The sequence below is a fragment of the Antechinus flavipes genome, chromosome 1 (genome assembly GCF_016432865.1).
Source record: "Antechinus flavipes isolate AdamAnt ecotype Samford, QLD, Australia chromosome 1, AdamAnt_v2, whole genome shotgun sequence".
Taxonomy (NCBI): Eukaryota; Metazoa; Chordata; class Mammalia; order Dasyuromorphia; family Dasyuridae; genus Antechinus; species Antechinus flavipes.
The window spans coordinates 472,011,471-472,038,680 of NC_067398.1; the positions used below are offsets into that span (position 1 = coordinate 472,011,471).

Consider the following 27,210-nt stretch of genomic DNA (forward strand, 5'->3'; position numbering starts at 1 on the left):
TTATTGATAATGAGAGGGAAAGATTTGTTTTTTAAAAATTTTTTTAAAAAGATTTGTTTTTCAAGACACATCTGTATTTTAAATTATTGTATTGCTAAGACATATTAAGATATATTCAAGGAAGATTTGAGAGGAATAAAACAACCAATTTAAAAAAAAAAAAAAGGAATGCTTTAAAAAGCTAGGACATGTATTTATATACTATCTTCATGTAGTTCTCTTTTCTGCAAAGCCTAAATTTGTTCTAAGTATTTTGGGACTTTGACTGGGCATGCTGGATTTTGCCCAGAGTTTTATGTTTGGTTTGAAGAGTTGCCAATGAGGTTCCCCACAAATGGGTGGGGTTGATGGTGAGATGAGTAAGAAAAGGAGTTGCCTAAACTAACTTGTCTAGGGAAATTCTTACCTTCATTGCTGTAAAAGCCTTGAAATAAGGGAGAAGGTTCAAAGGAAATAGGTTCAAACATCAAGTCCCTTTTTTCATTTTCAAATTAGAAAATTTTTAAAATTATAGTCCTAAGTAAAAATTCCAACTAGTGCCAACAATCTATCTTTAGAGAGTTGTTAAAGTATTGAAAGATTGTCTTGCTTATGGGTATACAGAGAATATGGATCCAAAACAGATCTTGAGCCAGATTTTCTGAAGTCCAAGACTATGCTTCCATCCACTTTGCCTGGGCCTCCCATAATACTCATCCTTGGCTTTAATCATTAACATCAGAAAAAAATACTGGGTATACTGACACATCTTTGTAAATAATGTAAACAATGCCTTACTCATTTTTTGATTCAATCACCCTCTCCCATCTGCTTTAAAAACTACCACACCCAAACTTTATTTAGTAGCTGAGTCAAGAACAAAGCAGGTCAGTTGGCTTAATTGCCAACATAACACCCTAGTTATTTTCATATTTTCTGTTTAACAGCTTACTCATAATAGTTAATTAATAAATATTTATTAAGTATCTGTTATGTGCCAGACACTATACTAAGACACAAAAAGAAACAGAATATAGTCCTTGTCCTTAAAGAGTTCATAATCTAATGGGTGAGACAAAATAAGCAATAAATATATTACAAACAAGTTGGTGTAGGTGGTTGGTGGATAGAATGCCAGGCCTGGAGGCAAGAGGACTCAACTTCCGGAGTTCAAATCAGACCAGACATTTACTGTGTGACCCTAGGCAAGTCATTTAACCCAGTTTGCCTTAGTTCTCTCATTTTTAAAATGAGCTGGAGAAAGAAATAGGGTCATGAAAAATTAGATGCAACTGGAAAATGATTAGAATAAGGTATACAGGATAATAGAAAATAAAAGAGGGAGGGAATTAGAAAATGCTCTGAGCTGAAAAAGAATAGGTTTCCAGAAAAGCTAGCAGACAATCATCACTGAATGTGAAAGTATTTTGTTGAGGGATGAGACACCCTAACAGTGTTGAGGGGGTAGGTCCACAAGTCAGTCTCACAGATTTTGCCAACGAATTTGCAGTCCCAATCTCCAAGTTGGCAAAAAAAAAAGGGGGGGGGGGTGAGAGAGTTATTTTGACACCGAGAATTCTCAGCTTCCTAGGATCTTGATTAGAAAAATAACAGAGAATTGAAAGACAGAATACAGCTTTATCCCATCTTCTATCCCTGAAGGCTAAGGCCTACATGTTGATTCCATGACCTGAGCCTAAGAGATTAATTTCCAGGTGAATTAAAGATGAAGGTTGGTGGTCTCTCCTTGGTGAATTAAGGGGGATTATTATTTTAGGAGTTTCCCCAAAGCTAGAAGCTGTAATCTCCAGGTAAATTAAGGGGGCAACCAAAGCCAGAAGATTCAGAGTATCCCAACCCCGCCCTCCCCCCCCCCAAAAAAAAAATCAGGGGCCAAAAAGTCCTATTACATCATTTTCATGAAGAAAAATATATAAAAAGATTGGAAAATTAGGAGGGGGCTAAATTATGAAGGACTTTGAATGCCAAATAATGTGTTTTATATTTGATTCTGGAGATAATAGGGAACCACTGAAATTTAGGGTTCTGCTATGTATAGCATGAAATTCAAAGTTCAGCACATATTATACAGCTTAATAATATTTCATGAATCAATAAATGGCAATAATGTTGCTATAAATGCTACCTCCTTTCAAGTGTTCCCATATTCCAGGCAAACTAGACTTGGGGAAAGAGTCAAGAGATCTGGGTTCTACAACTGACTCTGTCACTAACCTTAGGTTAGTGATATCCTAATCTACCATGTTATGCCACAGTCTTCTGGAATTGTTCTACTATAGTTTCCCTGCATTGGTTTCCCTGAATTACATCTCCATTTCCCCGAGTTAATATGCAACCCCCCTTTTTTCTGTCCATTTGGGCTGTACTAAGCACTCTAAACATTCCAAAAGATAAGACTATCTCAGATACCTAATTGACAACCTTACTTCTGTTTTTTCTGACATCTTGTCTCTAGCCAGACACTTTCTTACCTCCCACTTAGTAAGAATTTATAGTTTTCACCCTCATCCTGTCAGAACCGAATTTATGGTCCATCCCTGAAAATTCCCCCTCTTTGCTTCTTGCCTTTTTTTCTGTTCTCACTAGAATCCTATTTAAAAACCTTTTTTAAAAGGTCCTATTAAAAAACTATTTGCAGCTGGATTCTTGGAGACGATAGTCTCATTCAGCCTTGGGACCAAATCATGGGTCCATTTGGTCCAGTAAATCTCTCCTTTTCAAATAAAATATTAAAAGCTTTCCACTCTCTATCTTGCCTCAGTTTCTCTGGCATTACACCAAAGGCAAGTGGGGTTTATAAAGACTTTTAAGCCCAGAGAACTTGCAATTCTTCCTAAAGAAAACAAGGAAAGTGACAAAGCTAGAACTAAAATCTAGTTCTCTTGATTGCCAGTCTAGTGCATTTCTACCATACTATAGTAATAGCTCATTAATTTTTATAATTAAGGATATGTTGCGTCTGTGAGTAGATAAAACTCACACTCAAATTCATCTATAAACTAACTTTTACCTCTTTTTGTATAGAGGTTTTTTAAGGTATTAATGACTAAATATAGTTTGGTAATTGGAAACATTTGCTGCTAGCAGCACAAAGGCCTTTTAAATAAATAGTTTCTTCTAGGCCCAATGGCTATAAAACTGTGTATACCCTTTAATTCAGCAGTATCTCTGTTGAGGTTGGAAAGGGATCCCAAATGGCTGAGGCTCACAGACCAGTGTCACAAAGTGTCTCAAAAGAATTTGCAGGCTTCAACCCATATCCAAGTCAAAGGGCAAAGTTTAGTGTAATTGTAACATCAATTGAAGCAGGCTAAAGCAGAGGAGAATGTAGAAAGGAGATCCAGTTCTTCGTCATTGATATGCTAATTTTATAGCCTAGAGGTAGAACTGAGAATTGGTCTCAAGAATTTGGTTATCACTGACCAGCAGAGGTAGGACCATTCTAAAGCCAGAAGACTTTAGAATTATTCACAGATTGTTAAAACAATAGCACTCTAAAGTCAGAGGACCTCAGGATCACTAAAAATCTAAGGTAAAAAATAATATATTCCTAGGGGGATATTTTTACAGAGGATTTTTACAATCTTTGACAGACAGCCAGCCAGAACAATAGTACTTGAGGTAAGCCCCTCTCCCCCACCCACCCCCCACTACCACTGTGCTGTCTTCCCTAAAAGCTATTCCTTCATTTTCCCTTTCAAGCAGTTAGTTAGGGACAAAGGGATGGAGATCTTCTGGAGCTGCTTCATGCTGATAAGGGACGTAGAGCTGTCTCTGCCTAGTGGGGTCCAGACTGAAGAGGGGAGACATGCAGCAGCAACATTCATAGGGGTGCTGAGTGTCAGAATCAGTTATCTGATGGTATTCAGGGTGAACAAATAGTTGGAGTCTGGAGGAAACAAATCTACCAAGAGGAATGCTAGTTCTGAGGAGGTTATGAAGAAACTTCAAGGAAGGCGGTGTAGAAGCATTATTCACCAGAATAATTTTGGAATGGATATCCTACAATTATTTCTGGCCCATGTCATAGGTACAGTGAGCCCTTGACCCAACTGTACAGCTGGTACAGGTTACTGAGGTGAAGCTGTTATGGGTCATAGTGACAGTTTCTCTACCTGTGATAGAGGTATAGGGATATGTGGGTAAGAGATCCTTTCTGACAAGAAAACAGGGGATAGTCAGGTTAAAGTTACTTTAGGGAGATAGCTAATACAAATGGGGTGGCATCCAGCATGGAGATGGTATATGTGGGAATGGGGCCTTTGTAAATGATGCATCAGGTAGCATATATGGGCTACCTTGAGGATGCTGAGGGCCCACCCAACAATCCTAAATGCCCCCATTGCATACACAGTTCCCTAGCCTGACTAAGAAGTTATCTCCCCACTGATGGGGACCCAAAGAGAGGCACCACAAGATCTGGAGAGAAAATACTAGTAGTAGAGCTCTCATCCTCATTGTTGTTAAAAGTATACCTGGAAAAAGTGGGAAATAACAGGAAAAAGAGTGAGGAAGAGAAGGACACAGGGAATTTCACCCTTCTCTATCCATTCTTTTTCCAGTGTTTCCAGCACAAGAGTAGTTTCAGGTTCTATGTGTTCACAGGAATATTCAGGAATATCTGAGAAAGAACTAACAGTAGCAGCATTTTAATTCTAGAAACATGAGTCCAGCTGAGGAAATCTTCAAGTTTGACTGAAATTAAGGTGGTCAGAATGACCTTATATGGTCCTTTCTAATGGGTGATTCTTCACCCAATCCTCTCAAGTCTCCAGGCACACTTTAGTAAGGACTAAAGTAAACTTGAGGTGATTGATTTTCTCCACCTTCCCAGAAGACTGAGGCCACCAGGCAAAGTGGAGATGATAAGTAATTTTAAATACCTCAGACACCTATTGAGTTATTTGAGAAGTAAAGGCTGGGCCTTTATTGTCTTGCAAAGAGCTGGACAGGACAAAAAGGAGTTCCCACTGACTTGCCTTTAGGATTAAAAACTGACCTGAGGATGTTTGAAACCATCCACAGGGGAAAAAGGTATACCTTCTTTCTGTAATAAGGGCTTGTTCCTGGGAGCTATATAAGAGTGTAATAGGGAGCTGGGGAATTAAAAGTGCCTTGGTCAGAGGCAAATGGGCAGCAGCACCTGCAGCTGAATTTGCAAGTCTATTCCCTTTGGCCTGAAGTAAATCTCCCTTCTGGTGTCTTTTGCAAAACATAATAGAAACCTTTCTAGGTTCATGGACAGCTTCAATAGTTGTAGAATTTCCCTTGCATATTTAATAGGAAAATGTTTTGCTGTCAAAAGTATGCTTTCTTTCCATATAGCCCTATAAGTGTGCTATAAAAAGCACATTTGGAGTTTGTATAGATGTTCGCTCTTATTCTTCTCCCCAATTGCAAAGCCCTAATGAGGGCAATAATTTCAGTTTTCTGGGCAGAAGTCCCAGGAGGCAGTGGCTTAGCTTCCAGGGTATTACTGAAGATAACTACAGAATAACCTGACTTTCTTTCCCCATTTTCAAGAAAACTGGACACATCTGTAAACCACTCACCATCTGGGTTGTCAAGAGGAATATTCCTTAAGTCATGTCTACTGGAGTAGACAGAATCTAAAGCTTCCTCACAATATGAATAATGTCACTGACTGAGTGTTGTCAGGGACCAGAGTGGCAGGGTTAGGAGTGCAGCATACCAAGAGAATCAAGTTGGGGATGTTTAGCAAGAAAGCCTTCCACTAGCAAGCCACTGAAGCTCTTTGGCTTCCAAAATACTCTGAACTCAGGATGGAGGGGGGAAGTGTAGAACCTCCAATAGTTGGCCTAGGGTAAGCTTGGAGGCTCCCTCAATTAGAAGGCTGTGATAGCTAACTCTAAGGCAGGAGGGTCACCCCCAAAGACATCCAGTTTTTTTTAAGAAGCAAGGGGTCTGGGATAGAGTTCCAGAGACAATCCAGACCCCAGAACCTGTCCCCACCTTCCATTAATGTACAGTGTAAAAGACTTTAGTTAGGGCTAAGACTGGGACAAGCGATTAGTTGAGCTTTCTGGGTCTTAACAGACTGATAAGACTGTGTGAGCCTTTAGACAAAAAACTTCATAACCCTGGGTGAAGGAGGGAGGCCAGAAGTTAGGAGGTTTTATGGCTGCAGATCAAGATATCATCTACATATTCAGCTAGCCAGGGCCTGTCCAAATATGTGGGGCTGTCACAGAAGCTCTGACCTACCTCAAACGTGACTGCCCATGGTGGGGGTTACATTCCTCTGGAGATTGTAAATCTTTATGCAATGGTATACAAAAGAAAGCATCTTGAAGATCTAAGGTAGAAAATCATTTTGTCTCCTGGCTTCACTGTATTGGGTTCATAGCTTCTACTGACTTATTTGCTTTGATTATAGAAATTTGCTATTAGAGGAAAAAGCAGGGACATGATTATAATAGCATCAAAACAGGTCATTTAGGCTTCAGGCTGAGAGCACATACATGAGAGAATAAAGTATTTATTTGTTTGACAGCTGATCATGCATTAATAATTCCACCTCATAGCCAGACTCTGGAATAATCATGCAGGAAACAAAACAGAATTGGGAAATTGCTTCAGAAGGATCCCACCTTAAGCAGAGGCTAAGATTGTCCTCCCAATTCATGCCAAGATATAAAATATTCACCTATGACAATTCAGGAAGGCATCCCTCTGACTACCTTAGGGCATTTTTCTCAAAAGGTGGGTTACTTACTTAATGATGAGGCAATCAGTTACTGTCCCAAGAGATTTTATCTCTAATAATATCTCTAATAATCTCTAATAATTAGAGATATAATTTCAAATTCTACTAATTGCAGCTTAGGGCTAGATACATTATTTTAAACATTTACCAAGACTTACACAAATGAGATTTTTATTTAACATGTTTTATATATTTAAACTGGTTCAAAGGATCAATCATTAAACAAGCTTATAGATTCTTAGTAAACTTAGTACACACATTCCTTATTATCCTAAATAGGCTCATTTTTCAGAGCTGATGGTTTTGCTTACCCTGATGGTTTCAAGAAAACTGGACAAGCTTACAAATTAAGGGGAGCTGTCAGAAGACCCCAGGGAAGAGGCTGAGCTTGCTATTGCCCATCCCATCTATTCTTAGTGTTTTCATGAGCTGTTTTGTTTGATACCTTTTCCCACTCTGTGAAGAGGGAAAAAAACTGTTGCTTACCTCATACTTGGAGGTGAACTAATAAGGCTTTCACCTCATACCTCTTGTTTTACACACAGTAATTAGCAATTTTAGGTTTAACATGATGGCAATAACTCTAATATATAAATATTTTCCCAAAAGGAGAGCTTCCTTTTTAGAACTATCTATAAATGTATGTATATACAACTGTATTGTGTAGTAAGCAGTATTGATTTATAGTTCTTAAAGTGAAAAATATTATTTCAGTGACAAACTTCTAAGAAGCAAACACATCCTTATACATAAAAGGGGTAACAAGCCATATGAATATTATAAAATGAATGACAGCACAAAGAGATTGACTCAGGATATACACAAGATCTTAAAAGGTAAGTGATTGCTAATTGAATTATAAAAACCTAAAGAAAAGTTTCAAGTAAATTGGAAGAGCCCTCTGGATGATATGGAAGAAAAAAAATAGGATAAAAGGACATGGATAGATTATGGAAGGGAATATTGACGTAAGCATTGTCATGTATTTCCTAAAGTACTATATTAAATTTTTTTAAAAATTATTTTTCTAGTCAAAGAATATGATCAAAGAAACCATTTTCAGATAAAGAAGTTAAATCCATTTCTAGTCATATGAAAAAAACCACTGTTGAGAAATGTATCTTAACTCTGAGGTAGCACTTCACATCTTTCAGATTGGATGACAGGAAAAAATGATAAACATTGGAGGGGATGTGGGAAAACAAGGACTCTGATACATTGTTGGGAAATTGTGAATGATCCAACTATTCTAGAAAGCAATTTGGAACTATGCTCAAAGGTCTATCAAACTGCATACCCTTTGATTCAGTAGTATCTCTAATTGGGCCTGTATCCCAAAGAGATCATAAAAAAGGGGAAAATGTTTGTAACAGCTATTTTGTAGTGGCAAGGAACTGGAAACTGAGTGGATGCCCATCAGTTGGAGAATGGCTAAGTTATGGTATATGAATGTAAAGGAATATTATTATTCTGTAAGAATGAGCAGCAGGATGATTTCAGAGCCCTGGAGATACATGAACTGATACTAACTAAAGAGAGTAGAACCAAAAGAACATTGTACACAGCAACAATAAGATTATGTGATGATCAATTGTAATGGAATTGGTTCTTTTAAACAATGAAGTGATTCAGGCCAATTCCAATAGACTTGTGATGGAGACAACCATCTGTACCCAGAGAGAGGACTATGAATATTGAATGTATATCACAACATAGTATTTTCACCATTTTTGTTGGTTGGTTGCTTTGTTGTTTTTTCTTATTTTTTTTTCCCCTCTTGATCTGATTTTTCTTGTGCAGAATGATAAATGTGGAAATATATTTAGAAGAATTCCATATATTTAACCTATATTGGATTGCTTGCTATTTAGGGGAGGGGGAAAAGAGAATCTAGGGGAGGGAGGAAAGAGAGAGGGAAGAAGAAAAATTTGGAACACAAGATTTGCAAGGGTGAATGTTGAAAATTATCTTTGCATGTATTTTGGAAAAGATATTATAAATAAAAATTCAAAAAATTTCACCAAGATCAAAAAAAAATTTTTTTTCTCAATTTTTAAGGTGCGTATTTTTTGTCCCTCTTAGCTAGATAAGGCATTGCTTAAGTATACTCAACTACACCCAGATTCCCACCTCTGCAAAGAAAAGAAGGAATCACATTTTCTCATTTCTTCTTCAGGGACAAATTTAGCCATTAAAATAATATACATCCTTCAGTTTTGATTCTTATATTTTTAAATTCTACTAACATTATTGTGATAACTCGAAGTTCTGCATATGCTTTTGTTTTTCATGTTCTTCCTTAAAATCTTTGAGATCTTGTTTTTACAACTCTAAAGCATATTTCCCTTCTCCTCTTCCCTCTCATCCCTTATAAACAAAAGTGAAAAAATAAAAATAATGCAAAAGTAACTTAGGAAATTATTCTGACACATGCAGTGTAATATCCATTGTCACCCATCTCTGCAAAAAAGGTAGAAGTGGCTTTTCTTATCTTTTCTTGGAGACCAAGCTATTCCAAAGGTTGTTTATAAAAATTTATTTTCACTTAACATTTTTTATAATCATTTTTGTTGTTTTCCTAACACATTATTTTGCATCTTCAGTTTATACATCTTTCTATGCTTCTGAACAGCATGTCCATTCTTATATAGCATTGTAACATTCTGTTAAATTTGTGTACCACATTTTTGTTCAGCTATCCCTTAGTTGACAGGTTTCTACTTTTGTTTCTAGTTCTTTGCTACTATAAATTTTTTTTTCCTTTTTTGCTATAAATATTAGATGCATAAGATACTTTCCTTCTGTTTCTACGTATATAGTTGTAAGATCTTTAGGTCAAAGAGTATGAAAAAATTTAATCACTTTCTTGCTATATAATTCCCATACTTTTTTCCAAAGTGTTCCAGAATGTTCCAGATTGATTGCAACAATTTATAGCTTCACAGACAGTGCATTAGTGTACCTCTCTTTCCAAAATTCCTTCAACATTGACTATTTAACTCTATCTTTGTCAATTTGTTGGATGTTGTTTAAAATCTCAAAAGCTGCGAATTCTATTTCTCTTTCAAATGATTTGTAGCAACCTAATGTGATTTTGGAAAGAATTCTATCCATTGTAGAATGGTTCTCAGTCTTAAATATTTAATGGATTTACTTATAAACCTTGACTAATAGTGCTATTTGGTTCAAATATTTTCCCCCATTTGATATTTTCTCTTATTCTGGCTTCTATTTTTTCATTGGGGAGGGTAAAATTGTCTATTTGATCTTTTATTTTTTTATTACAAACTAGAAAATTATCAGTAAATATATACATTTCCATACAGAAAATGGAGATTGTATTTAACATTAGTGCCTACTATACACAGCTTGTCCCTTTAAAGATACAGTAAGTGAACATGGAGATACCAGTACTGGTCTGTAAAATGTTTCAGTGAACTTTTCCTCACTTTCCTCCATTTCCTTTTCTTATGTAACTATTATTATACTTTTACATTCTCTCCCTCACACCCTTGTGTCATAAAAGCCCCCTCAGATAAGTGCATATGTATAAACATGCATGAGTGGCCCAAGGAATGGGGAGATATAGAAAAGGATGGGAAATTTACTTCTGTTTATTCTTTTTCTATTGAATTAACCCATGAGACCAGAAAAGGAGGGAAAGAAATGAAAGGAGTCTTCTATATTATTAAGAAAATTTGGAGGGAAAGATAATGAATACTGTTTAACAAGTTGTCTATGAGATGTCTCTAGGGTATCCTGTTTGAACTGAAACTAGTGAGACTGGAACCTGATATATAAACCTGCAAAAAGCAATAATTAAATCCATGAGTTCACCAAGAGAAAGTAGAGTTAAGAGGACTCTGCCACAGAGCTTGAGAGAACCTGCACTTTTTTTGATGTAGACAAATAATAAGTTGTCAAAGGAGCCTAACGAGTGGTCAAACCTAGGAAATGTAGGAAAGCGTATCAAAATGAAAAAGGTGGTCAACAATGTTAAATGCAATACAGATATCAAGGAGACCAAGAAAAGATAACATTTAGCCCCAAAAAAAAATCATTGTTAACTTTGGAGAGTTCAGCATCAACAAATTGAGAATTTTGTGAAAGCTGGATTGCAAAGAGTTGAGAAATAAGAAAAACAAAAACAGGAAGTGAACACAATGGGTATAAGCGGCTTTTTTTGCTGTTAATGTGGAACAACAAGTAGGTTTTTTATTTTATATAAAACGTTTCTGATCTTCACACAAAGAACGATTACTTGTATATCTATCTCCCAGGTTTCTATGCCATATTGTAAGAGAAATAGCTGTTTTATGGCCTAGACTACTTTCTTCTAGGAATTTTAAGAAGAAAGGAGTGATATAGTTGGCTGGGGGAGAAAAAAACAGAAAAAGAATATAGATGCTAAGTTCCTTTTTTTTTTTTAATTAGCTATTTCTTTCTCTTTTTTTTAACCTATCGATTTCTGTAGAATGAATAATTGTTGGGATTTGCTGGTTCCCCTCTTGATCCCTTTTCACCCAAGAAATATAGAAAATAGATGTACTGCTTTCTAGAACCCTCAAGTTGGGGTGACAAAATGTACTGTATTTTCTAGAGCCCCAAGCTGAGGTGTTGTGTGCTTTCTAGAGCCCCCAAGTTGGTGACAATATGTACTGTGCTTTCTAAAGCCCCTATTTCGGGGTGGTTAAAACATACCATCTTAGTGGAGGAGTGATGAGGCAAGATTCCCGAGGATAGTTAAAATATGAGCCCGTTTATTCCAAGTTCTTTCATCCTTATATACCTTAATACCCTCATATAACCAAAACAACATTGGGCATGTGCTAAGTATATTCTGCACAAGTGAGACCACATAAACAACTTGCTATTGTATTCAGTTTGCCACCTGGTATCACTCTGCTTCAATTACAACAGGTTGTCACTGCTTCCTGACTTCTCAGGAAAGCCGTGAGCCCTTAGGGAAGATGGGAAGCTGAACCGGAAATTGTTATCAGGTTCCCTCTAGGCTGAAGGGTCTTATACCTCACACAGAGTTCCCCCACTGTCTGTGGCCCTCTGCAACTGATTATAACATTTACTGAGAATAAGTCATAATTTCTTGACTCTCACTTTCAGTTGTGAGATTCCATATGAAGAAGAGGATTAGGGTTTGGTCTGCTCATACATACCTATTAAAAATCAAGACTCTACATCAGTGTTATCCTTAAAGAAGACACTATATCTGGGTATCAGTTTCTTCGTTTATAAAATGAGCTAATTGAAGCAAATGACTTGTAAGATTCCTTTCAGTTCTAATAATCTGATACTACTGAAATACTAATAATGACCATTTTCCTGGAAAATAAATTTAGTGCTGTCATTGATTTAAGCAGTCCATTTTATTACAAACACAGAATTCTATAAAATTCCAATTTATCATGCCTACTGATTTTGCTTATTTTAAATTTTAGGGTTGTTTTCAGCAAAAACTTGGGAGTGCCTTTTCAAATATGCTTCATATATGGATGGGCTCATTATTTGTTTTATATAGACTTAACTTTGGTGTTTCCACAGGTAGAATTTAGTCATTATGCTGAGGGGAGGGATTCTTTTTGTTTTCTTATGCCAGTGCTTAACCCAGTATTCTATATGTGATAAATTTTTCTTTTGGTTTTACTAACTATATTAATTGGGGCAGGACCAAATTATTATCTAAAATGGAGGCATTCGTGAATTTGGAAAAAAATACATTTTCTTTCTGATATTTAACAAACATATTATATAATGTAGGTATTGCTACTCTTTCACTGTTCTTTGTGTGAGTTCTGTAGAACAGTGTCTTTATTACTATATAAATTACATGTAGAAAGAGAATGAAGTCACTTTTTAAAAAATAAATTTTTATCAAAACCTTGTTTTAATATTACCTGCATTTTCCAGTGCATTCCCAGTCCCCTATATAACAAAGACTAGACAATGTGGTAATGGAAGGTAGGGAGAATAGCTTAGCATAACAATCAACACATTGAAAAAGTCTGATGTAAGCAAGCTCTCCTTAACAGATAAGAGACAATGTTGTCTTTATCTTTATAATGTTCTAGGAATTTTGAATGAAATTTTGATTTATGTATGGGAGACACCTCCAAATTTTTATTTTAGCCAATCAAGTACATATATCTTTTTAAAAATCATGCAGATGGGGAAACAGGCATATTTATTTTTGCCCTTCCACCACACCTAACATTTGAAATATTAGGATCCAATTGTGATGACTTTACTTACCTTTTACAAAAATCTTTGTAGATATGGGAAAACTTAAAGATTTACAAAATAAAATAAAAAGAAATCAAAAAAATGCACAATAATTATGGTAATATAAAGAACCATAGATGAAACTGAACATATGTAATTATTACAACCAAGCTTGGTTCCAGAGAAGAGTTGAGAATATGCACCTTTCTGCATACTGATAGACATGTACTGAATGTATTGCAGTTAGAATAGTGGTTGGTTTTACTGGCTTACTTTTTTTGAAACAAGGGATTCCAAGAGGCTCAAGTGAGGAAGGCATGATTTTTATGCATGAGGGACAGAGAATATGAAGACATGCAGGCAGAAGATACACATAACATATATGGCTGCCGGCTGGAATAGTAAAGTATAGGGAAGGGAGAAAAATAGTATAACAAGATTGGAAAGGTAGGTTAGAAATAGGTTTTGAAGCATCTTAAAAGCCAAATACTATGCCTTCTACTTCTTTTGTATGTTGCAATATCTATAATAGTTTTGTATTCATACTATTATCTAAGCAACACAAATTAAATAGAAATGGCACGATTTAAGATTAGGATTTTTGATTTGAAATAGACAGCAAAACTATAATAGTGGGAGATCTCAATCTTGCACTCTCAGGCTTAGATGAATCAAATCAAAAAACAAAGAAGAAAAAAATTAAAGAGGTTAAATAGAATATTTTAAAAATTAGGTATGATAGATTTTAAAAAAAGGATTTTTGATTTTCTTCATGATAGTTTTTAATGTCTTCAAGAAAAAATATAAAGTTAAGTTTAGATTAAGTTTAGTTGTCTTTTAATGGATACCACATATTAGTAAGGACACTACTAAGCTGAATTCAAGAGGCTGATGACTAGAATGTTGAAGGGCCTAATGATCATTCTGTATGAGGATGAAATGAAGGAGCTGGAGAAGGGAAAGATTAGGATGTACACACAAAGAGCTTTCTTCAGGTATTTGAAGTATATCACATCAAAGAGATTCAGAATTTTTGCTTACTGTCAGAGAACAGAATTAGAAACAATGGATAAAAATTGTGGAGATCATTATTTCTAACATTAGAACTATCCAAAAGTAGACTGGGCTACTTCAGGTACATAGCAAAGTACTTTCCTTAGATGCTGCAGAGAAGATGTTTCATGTTAAACTAGATGGCTTTTGAGGTCCTTGCCAACACTGAGATTCTGTTGAGTTCTATGAGCTATCGTTTTCAATACCTTTTTTGTTTCATGTAAGCATTTCTTGGACAGAATAGTTTAGAAAAATTAATTCTTGGTGCAAAATAGTATTTAAATGTTGCTCTTTTTGCTTAAAAAAAATTCATTTAAATGCTTTCAACATCTAAGTGTATTTATTCAAAGCCACACTGCTTAGAATTTTTCCAGGACAGATAACTGTTTTCACAAAAGCCAAATGAATTCCTTTGTTAAGGACTAAGAATATATATTTGCCCATCCAGGCTAAGACTAAAGAACAAAAATATATTTTAAAAAATCTTTAATTAAAATTTATTTTTATAATTCAGTCACTAAAATGATTTTCCTAAAGTGATTTTTCAATCATGTGATTACTCCTCTTCCCTCCAGCACCTATTTTCACCCCCTCTCAGTAACCTCTGGAAGCCTTACTTAGTTCCCTCCTTCTTTTCTTGTCTTTTTACAAGAAGACACTGGCTTCATAGCTGTTCTATGAATAAGATCTTATGGCTCAGAGAATATTCTTTGACTGTCCCATTTGTCTGGAATGCTCTCCCTCTTCTGCTCCAAGTCCCAACTAAAATATCACTTTTCATAGGAAGCTTTTCCTAACCCTCTTAATTCTGGTGCCCTCTGTTATTTCCTATTTATCCTACATATAACTTGCTGTGTGTGTGTGTGTGTGTGTGTGTGTGTGTGTGTGTGTGTGTGTTTTGCATGTTGTCTCCTTTATTAGAATGTAAACTTCTTGAGGACAAACTTTTTTGGATTTTTTTTGATCTTCAATGCTTAGCATAGTGCCTGGCACATGGCAAGCACTTAAAAAATATTTATTTGAATATATATATTCAAGCTTTGTTGTTACAAAAATTATGGAGACCTGGAGTTTGAAGAACAAAATAAAAAGTTGCTCAAAATGAGGAATAAGTGGAGTATCACTATGGCCCAGAAGGAAAAAATTATTTACATTGCTACCAATATGTGGATCAAAAAGAGTAAGTAGTAGCCGAGATAAAACTAGCTCGGTTTACAGAAAGAATATTGAATTTGGAGTCAAGAGAATCTTAGGTTTAATTCTACCTGTCTCTTACTAGTTAGCACAAAGAAGTATATATTTAGAATCGTAAGAACTTTCTAAGTCATTAAATTCAAACTCCCATTTCACAAGTAAAGAAATCGTGTCTCACAGAGGTTGTGACTTGCTTGGGATCTCATAAGTATTATCTGAAGTAGATTTGAACTCTATCTCCAAGGAATTTTACTAGCTATCCCCTATGTCTAGGAAGGTCTCCTTCCTCATTTATGTCTCCTGGCTTCTTTTAAGACCCAGTTAAAATCCCTTTTACAGGTACCATCCTGATCCTCCTTAATTCTAGTATTTTCTTTCTACTCATTATCTCCAATTTATTTATTATGTAGTTTGTTTCTACAAAGCTTTTTGCATGCTATCTCCCCAGTTGAAGTCAAGGATTGTTCTTTGATTGTCTTTGTATTCCTAGCACTTAGTACCTGGAAAATAGTAAGCACAAATGAGCTCTTCCTATTGCCAAATCGAGTGCCCTAGCACATAAGCTTGATTCTCAAGACACTTTGCAATATAGAACTCCTCACTCTTTTTGCTTCTCTATAAAATGAATATTTCTACAGTATTTACCTCGCAACGCACTTAACAACTTAAAGTACGTAACAGTAGAAATAATCTTTTTGACCCTGTTAACTCATCTGTGAAAATCTGTAGGACCTCACTAGTTTGTTCTGATAAGAGATAATATATATATTTTGTTAAATTTAAAAGTACTTAATCGATATAAGCTGTCATTACAATTAACTATTAAGAATAAAGGCTATTATAAGATAACCAATAAGTATAAAGATAATTAGGTGGTATAGTGGATAGAGTGCCAGGATAGAGTGTCAGGAAGACTCAGCTTCCTGAGTTCAAATCTGGCTTCAGACACTTACTAGCTGTGTAACACTGGGCAAGCCACTTAATCTTGTTTGCCTCAATTTCTTCATCTGTAGAATGGACTGGAAAAGGAAATGGCAAACTACTTCAGTATCTATACTAAGAAAGCCCCCAATAGAGCCAAGGCAAGTCAGACAGTTCTGAAAAATGACTGAACTAAAACAAAGGCATTGTCATAAAATTTTTCTAGGAGAAAAAGGCAAGTTTTATATATTCTGATATTTCTTTTCATCAATGAATTGCTTAATATAAAATATTAAAATATTTAAAATACCACTTCTTAATGTGGTAAAATGCCAGAAAAAGGAATAAGTATTTATATAGAGCTTAGTATGTGTCAGGTACTATGCTAAGAACTTTCTCTTTTCACTATTATCTCTTTTGATCCTCAACACCTTGAAAAAAGTTTTGAAAACTGAGGTGATTAAAGTAATTTGCCCAGTTACATGTTAACAGAGCTAAGTTTCTGAGTTAGAATTTGTAAACTGGTTGAAAACTGAAGAACAGGGTTTGCATGATTGTCTCCTTTGTTCAATGATCTCAGATTATTTAACTACAAGTTGAATAAATTTCAAGACTTTGGTGCCTCATTTTCAAACCTTTTAAAATTTATAAATCATCATTCTTTTTATCGATTCAGATTAGAAATGTTTTATGATTTATAAATCATATATTCATGTCAGCTCTTATATAAAGTGCTTGTTTAAACAAGGAATCATCATTTACTGCATTTATGGTTGCCTTAGGTATGTGCAGGATTCTAAGTGCTATGTAAGAAACAAAAAAAATCGAGAATAAAATTCCTTCTTCTGAGCTAATAATTTAATCAGAAAAATTCTTTAACAGTTACCTACTATTATTATGCCATAACATTAGTATATGAACCTGGCAGTTCTAAATGTGTACATATTTGTTTTTTGAATATTGTAACTGTTTTTCCTCTTTTCAAGTAAGTGTAACCTAGGTAACATGGCATTAAAATATCAAAATTTGTTCTATCTTTACTTTTGGCATTTACAAAATTAATCCTACCTGTTCTGTTCAAAAATGTTTTTCAAGAAGTTAAAAAAAAAAACCCCAAAAAACAAACATTGCACCATTGCATTAAGATTTGACAATAAACTGCTTGGAGTTTGGCATTCATTGGCAACTCACTATGAATACAGGCACCATATAAATAAGAAATAATTTTAATTATTCTTCTTTAAAAATTTTTTATATGCTAAAATTTCCCTTATTTCCCTCCCCAACTACCTCAGAAAGCCATCTCATATAACAAATATTTGATTAAAAGAAAAAAGAGTGGGGGTAAATTGGCAAAAGTGATTTAATATATGGGGGAAAAAAAAAACCTGAAAAAATATCATTTTACATCCAGTCTTCCCATTTCTCTTTGGGGGCCCTCATTGTTTTTTGTTCCCTGTTTGTTTTGTGGTTGGTCTTTTCATTTACATTGCTGTAATCAGTGTACATTGTCTTCTTGGCTTTGCTTACTTTGGTTTACATTAATTCATGTGTAAAGCATGGATTGGAATGAGAATCTGGGAACAGTTAGGAGCTTATTTTAGTATATAGAAAAAGTTTTGGCCAGAATCCTGACTAGGTAAAAGAGACCTTTTTCTGCCTCATTTCTTAACTAGTATTAATGACTGATTGACAGTTTCCTCAGTCAAACTGAGACCTAAAAGGAAAAGACTTCAGCTTAAAAAGGCCAACGTCTTCCTTTGCTTGCAGAGCTCTCTTTAGTGGTCTTGATTTGTATCTCACCACCAGACCTAGTTGGTTCCAGGGGGAAGAGTAAGACTGGTGACTTTGTACATCCTTCCTTCACTTTAACACAGTTCACTTGGCTATCATAACCTTCTTCCAGAATGAAGGGCAAACAACAATAGAAAAAGTAATGAAGTAGAATCGTGGCTTTAAATGGGGAAAGTGAGATAAATGTAAAGAATATTGTGAATATAGATACAATTAAATTACTTTCATTTTTTAATGTTTAGATAATTATACAAGATCTCTCTTCAGTTTTTACTCTTTGATGTTCCCATAAGTCTCATATTCATCCCTCCAAATTGTAATAATCCAGACTTTAATTTACTTAAATCAATACAAGAACAGATAATCTCAAGGCAGCTGAGGAATTATCAGGTTCAGTTACTCGTTTTGGAGTTCTTTGGTTAATAATACATACATACATACATATATATATATATATATATATATATATATATATCCATAATTAAATATTTTAGTTCACTTCAAACACTGTTTCTTTTTTGAAAAATTATTTTCCAATCTAGCATGCAATAAATTTTCTAAAATTCTGTTACTTTAAAAAACAATATTTATATTAATCTTGCTATAACACTTTTTAGTGTTATTATAGTGTTGGATATAATAGTGACAAGGCAAGGATTAGAACCTGAATCCAGGTCTCCAGAAATATAATGCATTGTCTTAGACTCTATGGCAGTGTAGAGTGCTATGACTTTAAGGCACTTACACATTGAGTGACCTTGTAAAATGAAGATAATAATAGCATTTACCTACCTGAATAGCATTTATCACAGTACCTGGTATACTGCAGGCTTTATATAAATCCTAGCTATTATTACAAAATACATAAGAGAAAAAAAATATGAGAGTCCTGTTTAGGGGAAGCCAAGTATTCTTGTTTATAGGGTAGAACTATTATCTATTCACTCTTGAGTACTATATACATGATTTAATTAGGTGGGAAAGAATTTTTTTGGTGCTACACAGAATTACTTCCTGGGAATACTTCTATTATGAAAACATTTAGATAGTGATTAACAATATACAGTATGAATATAATAGACATTGAAAAAATAATTTAAAAGATTACTAGTATACCTTCTTTTTACTTCTTTCAAAGAATAACTGAAAACACCAAAAAAGACACATCTGGTATCTGAGTGTAGTGATTAGATCTTTTGGGAAATAGTCAACTAGACAACAATTTTCTTTTTGATAGTGTGATTCTGGAAATAATAATGCTTCTCAATCACCAGATTCTTTAATACCTTTAATGAGTTTTGAAAACAACTATTTGTAAGTTATTATCATTAATTATAGCTATATGTGGTATATATTATACCAATAAAGTATGGTAGTTGGAAGCTTTGAAAATATGAGCTTAGTGATTTCATTAATGCCATATAGCAACCTCTAAATGACATGACTACATGACTTAAAATAGCTGTAAGCATTAAAATAAAGTCACAACACACCATTTTTTCCTAGTAAAATATAAGGAATTTTTATTGATTCTTTGAAGACATACATTTATAAGCTCTGTTGTGTTTAAACATTAGAATGGGTCCAGTAAGAAAACCTGGAATAAAGATTGTAAGACAGCATTCTTATGTTGAAGGAAAGCACACACCTAGTAGTTGGACATTTATGGGTTGTTTTTGAACTTGGATCCTTGTCTTGGGTTTGAAAGGACAAATCTGGCATTAACATTCTATTACAATGATTTGATTCACATGAAAATTGATTATTACTACGTATCAAGTATTAGATTTCACTACTATGTAATTATCATAAACTTTTTTCTTAAAAACTACACCAGTACTCTTTACAAAGAAGATGCTTAATATTTACTGAACTGAATAATGACATGGTGAACATCTGTAAATTTTCAATGGCTTTCCACTATTAGGTTGAAGACTGATCACACAGGATAGTCAGCCTGGTTCTAAGTGAATACTGAAGTCAGATGTTTCCTCACAGTTGCTGGGCACTTTGGAAGAGTTTTCAAGTTATGTTTCCTACAGTTGCTAGTTTCCAGTATATATCCTTCTCATTCCCCCTCCCAAAGAGCCACTTTTTGTAACAAAAAGTACAACAGTTCAGCAAAAAAAATAAAGAACATATCATTCAAATTTGACATTATAGACATCCAGGTTTTTCCATATTTGCAAAGAAGGAAGGTGCATTTTCATCAACTTTACAATAATTCTGGGAGACTTAAGAGGGGTCAAATGTCTTGACCATGCTATAACTAGCAAGTATGAAATACAAGATGTGAACCAAAATCTTTATAAATCCAATATTCTATCTGCTAAAGAAGGGAGGGAAAAGTGCTAAATGGGGCAGTTTTACTGAATAGATATTATTCCAAAAGAACTCACAATCTTCTGTTTATCATTTCCATCTCTATGCAAAAAAACAAAATTTGTTCTGAATGGTCTGCCATCTATTTCTAATAAAAATCTCTATTTTCTTTAGAAAACTGAGTCAAAGCTTTCTTTATAATTCTAACCTTCATTTCCTGGTATAATCTTTTTTAATCCTTCCTTTCAGTCTTTTCTTCTGCTTTCAAAAGTGCTAGTCCAGATTCTTTGTAGGCTAGTGAGATTTGGAGGCTTAATGAATAGACTACTAGACTTCAAGTTAGGAAGCCTTCAATTGAACCCAGATCAGGCCAAATATTTACTTAGCAGAGTGACTTTATTCAAATCCCTTAAACTACTAGTAAAATGGGAATCACAGCACCTACTTCAGAGAGCTCAACCTAGATAATATATGCAAATGCTATTGTTTTGTTTCATTGATTCAAAAATATTTAAGCAGTTTGAACACTATCCCAATGATGGGAAATACATTAAAAAATCTACATTCACTGGATTTTCCCCTTTTCTGAATTTGATCAGGTCTCGCACATTATTTCTATCAAGTTAAACATAAAAATTGCTCTTTATAGACTATCATCCAATGCCTTTTCAAGACAGTGGCAAAAATTCTCTTAACTCCTCACCTGCTATGCCCATTTCTTTGCATAGTAAGCATATCTGAATAATTTGCAATTTTCTTACCTTGAAGTTTTAGCTTTAGCATTGGCATTAAAGATAAAGAGAAAATCTCAACTTTTGATGAGGTGCATCCCTATCTAAGTTTTTATATATTTTCTAATGAGGATATAATCACCAGTTTATATAATGGCTGAAATCAGCCATTCTTTGTAATTCACACACACAGTGCCAAATATGATGATTATATACAATAGCCTCAGTTATTTCATATGTGGTTTTTAGTGAAGCTTCACAAAGTGAGGAAACAAGAGGACTGGACATCAAATTTTTATCTATCATTTTATCAATTAATAACAGCTCATGTAGTTGCACTGGTCCTGAATAAGCAATGACTAATAGTTAAACAGATACCCAAAGCCAAAAAGACAGCTATAGCTGAAAAATCTTATTTTAAAAGCTGGCAGAACCAAAGTTTTGAACTTTTAACTTGAACAACCCTAACACTCCAGTGAAAATAGGATACACTGTAGCTTGTAGAAGCCTAAAAACATGTCCTTTTCGCTACCAATATTGGTTAAAAATAAAAATATAAGTATAATATGTAAATAATATATATATAAAATGTATGATATATATTTAATATATTATATGTATTATAATAAATATAACTACAAATTTTCTACATGTTTATCAAACCTATATGCCCCATAATTAAATATATAGACTGCTGGATGAATCACAAACTTAAGAGCTGGAAGGTACCTTACCAATTCTGCAGTGCAACCTTTCTAACTTAAGAGCAAATTGAAGGCCGATCAACTTGAGACCTTCAAAGTAACACTAGTACTAAAGAAAAAAGATCCGGCATTTCAACCTAGACTTTCTGACTCCAAATCTGGCTGTTTTTTTACCTATACCAATTCTTGTATATAACCTCACCAAAAACATAACAGGCATCTCCGGAAAGCTGTTCTCCTTGTAGCTAAATAAACGATCATTTCCATTTGAAAATCACTTTTAAGACAAGAGGTTACTACTCTTTCAAAAAAAAAAAATTCCTTTCGTGCTTAGCCTAGCACCTAATAACATTTAATAAATAAAATAAACTAGTATGGCTAAGTCCGACTTAAGTGGGACTTCGTCCTATGCATTCAATAATTATTGTTAATTCTTCAAGCTTTAAATCTGTGCAAGACGATGAACACACACTCTTTAGGTAAGAAATAGTCTCCTAACTTTAAGGACTGCTGATCTTGTCCCAATCTAAGTAGCAGTTTTTCCCTTCCTTCAGCTCCTCAGGCCCGAGACAGTCCTTTTCCCAAACTGCCCAGGATTAGAGGTGTCTCAGTCGGTGGTTGAAATCCAGGCAGTGAGCTGTCAACTTGCAAGGAGGCTGTGCACCCAGGAGCCAGGGAGTAAAGGTCAGGGCGGCAAAGATCCTCAAGTTAAGTTAGGATCCCCCCCTCACCGAGGGCTGATCCCCAAAGCAGGAGTTAACAGGCCCATTCCACCTTCCCCACCATGAAGGTCAAATTAACCAGGTAGAAGAACGACCCCGCTATAGGCGTGGCTCAGGCCCCAGCCGCGAGTCTCAGAAGCAGCGCCAAAGAGGTGGGAAGTGAAGGGAAACCAGTCGCGTCTCGAAGTCCTACGGGGTTTGGGAGGCGGAGTTATTCCGTTTCGCGTAGGCTCCGTCGACTTCCGGCCATGCGCCGTGACACCTCTAACCTCTCTGGGTTTCCTATGCTCGTCTCTATGGTGTTACTCACAACTCCCCTCCCCCCATTCTTAGCCCAAGCAGTCCTTTCCCAGGTTGCACCGCGGCGGAAGAGACGGACTCGACAATAACAAACCGAACCCCGGCTGTGGCGGCGACCAGGGCCCAGCAGTGCCCCCAACCCGACAAGCCGCCTCAGCCTTGGGGCTCGGAGCAAGCCCCGACCGCGCTGTCTCTCCGTCGCGTTTGTTTCTGACTAGAAGCCGGAGGGCCTGGCAGCGCACCGAAGGCTGTCTTTAGTGGCCCGAACCCCTCCCCGCCCGTAGCCCGGCGGGGCCGGGGGGGACCCGCCGCCGCTCGTGTCGGTTAGCAGCGCCGAATGGGCGGTTTGGAGCCGCCGCCGAAGGACTAGGCGGCGGCGGAAGATGGTTCCGGGGGCCGCCGGGGCTGCCCGCGGAGGAGGAGGCGCTGCCGCTGGGTAAGAGGGCGACTCTGCCGCCGACCGCCTTCCCCCCTCAGCAAGGCAGCTGCTGCCACCGCCACCGGGGTTGTCAGTCCCTGAAGCGGAGCACACTTAGGGCCGGGGTAGGGGGCGCTCGCTGGGGTCCCGAGGTCCTCGCCCGGGAGTCTACCGGGGGTCTGGTTCCCTGGGGTAAGGGGTGGGAATGCTGCTTGGACCCTCTTTTTGGCTAGCGAGCTCAGGCATCCCGCACCGTACGCTGGCCGCCCTGGAGACAAAAGCGGAGAAGTCGCGAATTTTGGGAGGAGCTGGGGCTGTCTGACGCCGTATGGGACAGAGCTGACATTTGGGTTCTCGAAGCTGCTTGTGTTGGGGACTCCCCTACCCCCAACTTTGCCGCTCGGAGGAGGCTGGCGAAGTTGTGGGGAAAAGGAACCGATGGCAAGGGAGACCCTCCCTGGTAGGAGGACCTTTCTCCCTTTCCTCCCCTCTGGGCGGAGAACGGATGGAATGGTGTTTTTTTTTTTTTTTTTTTTTTTCTGTTGGAAATGTAAAGTTGATCAGATCTGGGCTGAATGAAGCCCTGGTTGGGCTGTTGAGACAGACAGCCGTGTCTTTGTCCCTTTGGAGTGTGAGAGGGTCGGTATAAAGTTACTTCTAGGAATGACTCAGCCTCTCCGCACATTTCCACCTGCCCCCACTAGTGCCTTTTTTTTTTGGGGGGGGGGGGATTGGAGTGGGTTTTCACAAGTTGTCTCATAGATGCAGACTGTTACATGTGAGAAATGATATTTCAAAGATAATCTCCTTCCACTTTTTTGGGTGCCTGTGCAAATGTTTGTAGCTTACAATTTCGTAATCTTTTTATTTCCTTTCTTGATTCTTACAAGTGTAGTTATATTCCACGAAGTGGGATAGGCCTAGGTGTCAGGAGTAATGTGCCTGCTCTTGATTGTCATGCTGCCTCTTGATAAGGGGGAATGTTTTGTTCAATTTGACAGTCTAGTTTGCACTGATTTAACATTAAAAAGTGGCTGGCTATCAATAAGTGCTTCTCCTAATTTCCTCTTTTCTAGTTTTTCACCTGTAGCTAAACTTCACATTGTTTTCATAAGTACATACAGAAAGCTGAAATTTAGAAAGGTTTTTTAAAATGTAAATTATATTAAGCATCTTAAAATTGCTAAAAGACTAATAAGGAATTTGATTACATAAAAATGACAAGAATAATTTTTATCAAGAGCAGGATTATTGATGCACCAATCAATGGCCTAAGAATTAGAGATTTTTTCCCCCATATATTGTAACAGAATAAACATATAAGTACTTCTTTTTGTACCATTCCTCTTGTATATAAACTCTGTTTAAATGTTTTGGGGTTTTTTTTGCTTTTATGTATAATGGATTAGCCTACCTTGTCTTCTAGTAAAGATCTTGAGCAAAGTAGATAATCAGATTCTTAGTTGCTTCTGTTAAACATATTAGGAGAAAACAGGTTTATGTTCTTTGTATTTTAGAGATGTTGGAACTCATTATTTAGGGTATTGACTACATTTTCAGTAGTTTTAGCCAGTATATATTTTCCAAAATCTACAATAGAATTGTGTTTGATCCTCCAACTATGTATGTTTAAGCAGTATCTTTAAAAATGTAGTGTGGAGAAAATTATGTACTACTTTTCTGAATTGTAAGGGGGAAAATGGGCTTTGCTAACAAACAAGAAGTCAATGTATGACAGCATTTTGAACTTTTGATTCTGATTTTTTTTTTTTTTTTAAGGGCAAGGAACACAAAACCTTTGTTCAACTAAAACTCCACTCCATGATCATGACAAGCTTTGCATACGGAAATACGTTGGAAGTCAGGATCCTGATCAGAATCTATCCCTATCCTGCCACTTAACCTCTTTGGGCCTTAATTTCTTTATCTGTAAAATTCAGTGGCCATAAGGCTCCTTCTATGTCTAAATCTCTGGTGCTATGAACTTTAACATAAACTTGGATTGTTGAAAATTTGCTACAGACATGTAATAATATCTAGCATTTATAATGCTTTAAGGTTTGAAAACATAATTATCTCATTCTATCCTCTCAACAACACTGGGCAATAAGTGCTGTTATTGCTTACATTTAAGAAATAGAAACATTTAAGCATGAACAAGTAAGTGACTTGCCAAGATCATGAAGTTAAAATGAAACATGATTTGAACTGGTTCATTTGTCCAGTGCTATCTATCCATCCACTGTGACCCTATTTCGTACTATTTAGAAATTTTTATTCTTAGATTGTAAATTTTAAAAAAAAATATTCATCTTTGAAATTTATTTTTGTAAGTTTATAGCAGCAAAAGAACTAAAATGAGAATAACTAGATGAACAAACATTTAAGGTCAATGTTTGCAGTTTAATAAGTATTAAGTAAAAACAGTTCTGTCTTCAAAAAATTCACTTTCTAAAGGAGAAGGTAACATGTAAATAACTAAATACATAGAACATAGAATGTAATAGGGAGAAAAGCAGCTGGAGATGGAGGATGCTGACTGGGAAATGCTTCCTTTATGAAGTGGGATTTGAGCTATTAAAAAGAAAGCTAGGAAAACTAAATTAGAGGAGTCAAGGAAGAACAGTATTTTGGGCAGAAATACTAGAGTGATTTGCCATTCTTCAGCTGATTTTACAGATGAGAAAACTGAGGCAGATGGGGTTAAGTGAATAAGTGTAAATTTGGCGAGATTGGAACTCAGATGAGTCTTTCTGACATCAGGCCTTGTACACTATTGTACTTGGCCATTTCAAGCCCTGTCAATGTAAAGTCAGGGAGATGGCTTATCTGGAAAAATGAATGTAAATAGATTAAAGAGTTGTTGGAGTAGAGAATAGGGTAGAACACTTGAAAGGAATGAAAGGGATCAATTTGTGAAGGGGAATTTATGAAAACGACTTTTCAGGTAATAGGGAGCAACTATGGCCCATATCTTTATAATAATCATTTATGGCAACTAAATGAGGAAGATTAGGAATTTGGTTTGAGAAGAGACTTGAGATAGGGAGACTGACCTAGCAAAAGGCTTTATCTAATGCAGTTTGGAAGCTGGCCCACAATTTATAGTGGTTGTGAGTTGAAAGTAGAGACCTATTAAAGAAATTCTATGAAAGTAGAAATGACAAACTTTTGCAATGTGAAGGGAATGAAATGTGTTTGGGAGAATGGCGGTGTCCTGGATAGTGATGAGGAAGTCGAGAATAGCCATTTGTTTTTGGGAGGAAATTCAGTTTTATTTTTTATTTATTTATTTTTTTAAATTTTATTTTATAATAACTTTTTATTGACAGAACCCATGCCAGGGTAATTTTTTTTACAACATTATCCCTTGCACTCACTTCTGTTCCGATTTTTCTCTTCCCTCCCTCCACCCCCTCCCCTAGATGGCAAGTAGTCCTATATATGTTAAATACATTGCAGTATATCCTAGATACAATATATGTTTGCAGAACCGAACAGTTCTCTTGTTACACAGGGAGAATTGGATTCAGAAGGTAAAAATAACCCGGGAAGAAAAACAAAAATGCAAATAGTTCACATTCATTTCCCAGTGTTCTTTCTTTGGGTGTAGCTGCTTCTGTCCATCATTTATCAATTGAAACTGAGTTAGGTCTCTTTGTCAAAGAAATCCACTTCCACCAGAATACATCCTCATACAGTATCGTTGTTGAAGTGTATAATGATCTCCTGGTTCTGCTCATTTCACTCAGCATCAGTTCATGTAAGTCTCTCCAAGCCTCTCTGTATTCATCCTGCTGGTCATTTCTTACAGAACAATAATATTCTATAACATTCATATACCACAATTTACCCAGTCATTCTCCAATAAATGGGCATCCATTCAATTTCCAATTTCTAGCCACTATAAACAGGGCTGCCACAAACAGAAAATTCAGTTTTAGAGTTTGTGATTAGAGCTCAAGTTGAGATGTGGTCAAAATATTCTAAATAAACTTTTTTAAATGCATTGAGAGGTTTGTGAACTTAAACTGTCAGTATTGCAAAGGTGTTTAGATTTTTCAGAAATATTAAGATTAACTCCATT

General features: G+C 35.9%; 1 protein-coding gene across 2 annotated transcripts in view; it reads left to right on the top strand.

Moving 5' to 3' along the window:
* The first annotated feature begins 22,755 nt into the window (after positions 1 to 22,755).
* RB1CC1 (RB1 inducible coiled-coil 1) overlaps positions 22,756 to 27,210 on the top strand; it is a 68,684-nt gene continuing 64,229 nt past the window's right edge. For both annotated transcript variants that reach the window (XM_051970202.1, XM_051970203.1), the window contains exon 1: positions 22,756 to 23,141. The gene's annotated coding sequence lies outside the window, so the exon portion shown is untranslated. The remainder of the gene's footprint in view (positions 23,142 to 27,210) is intronic.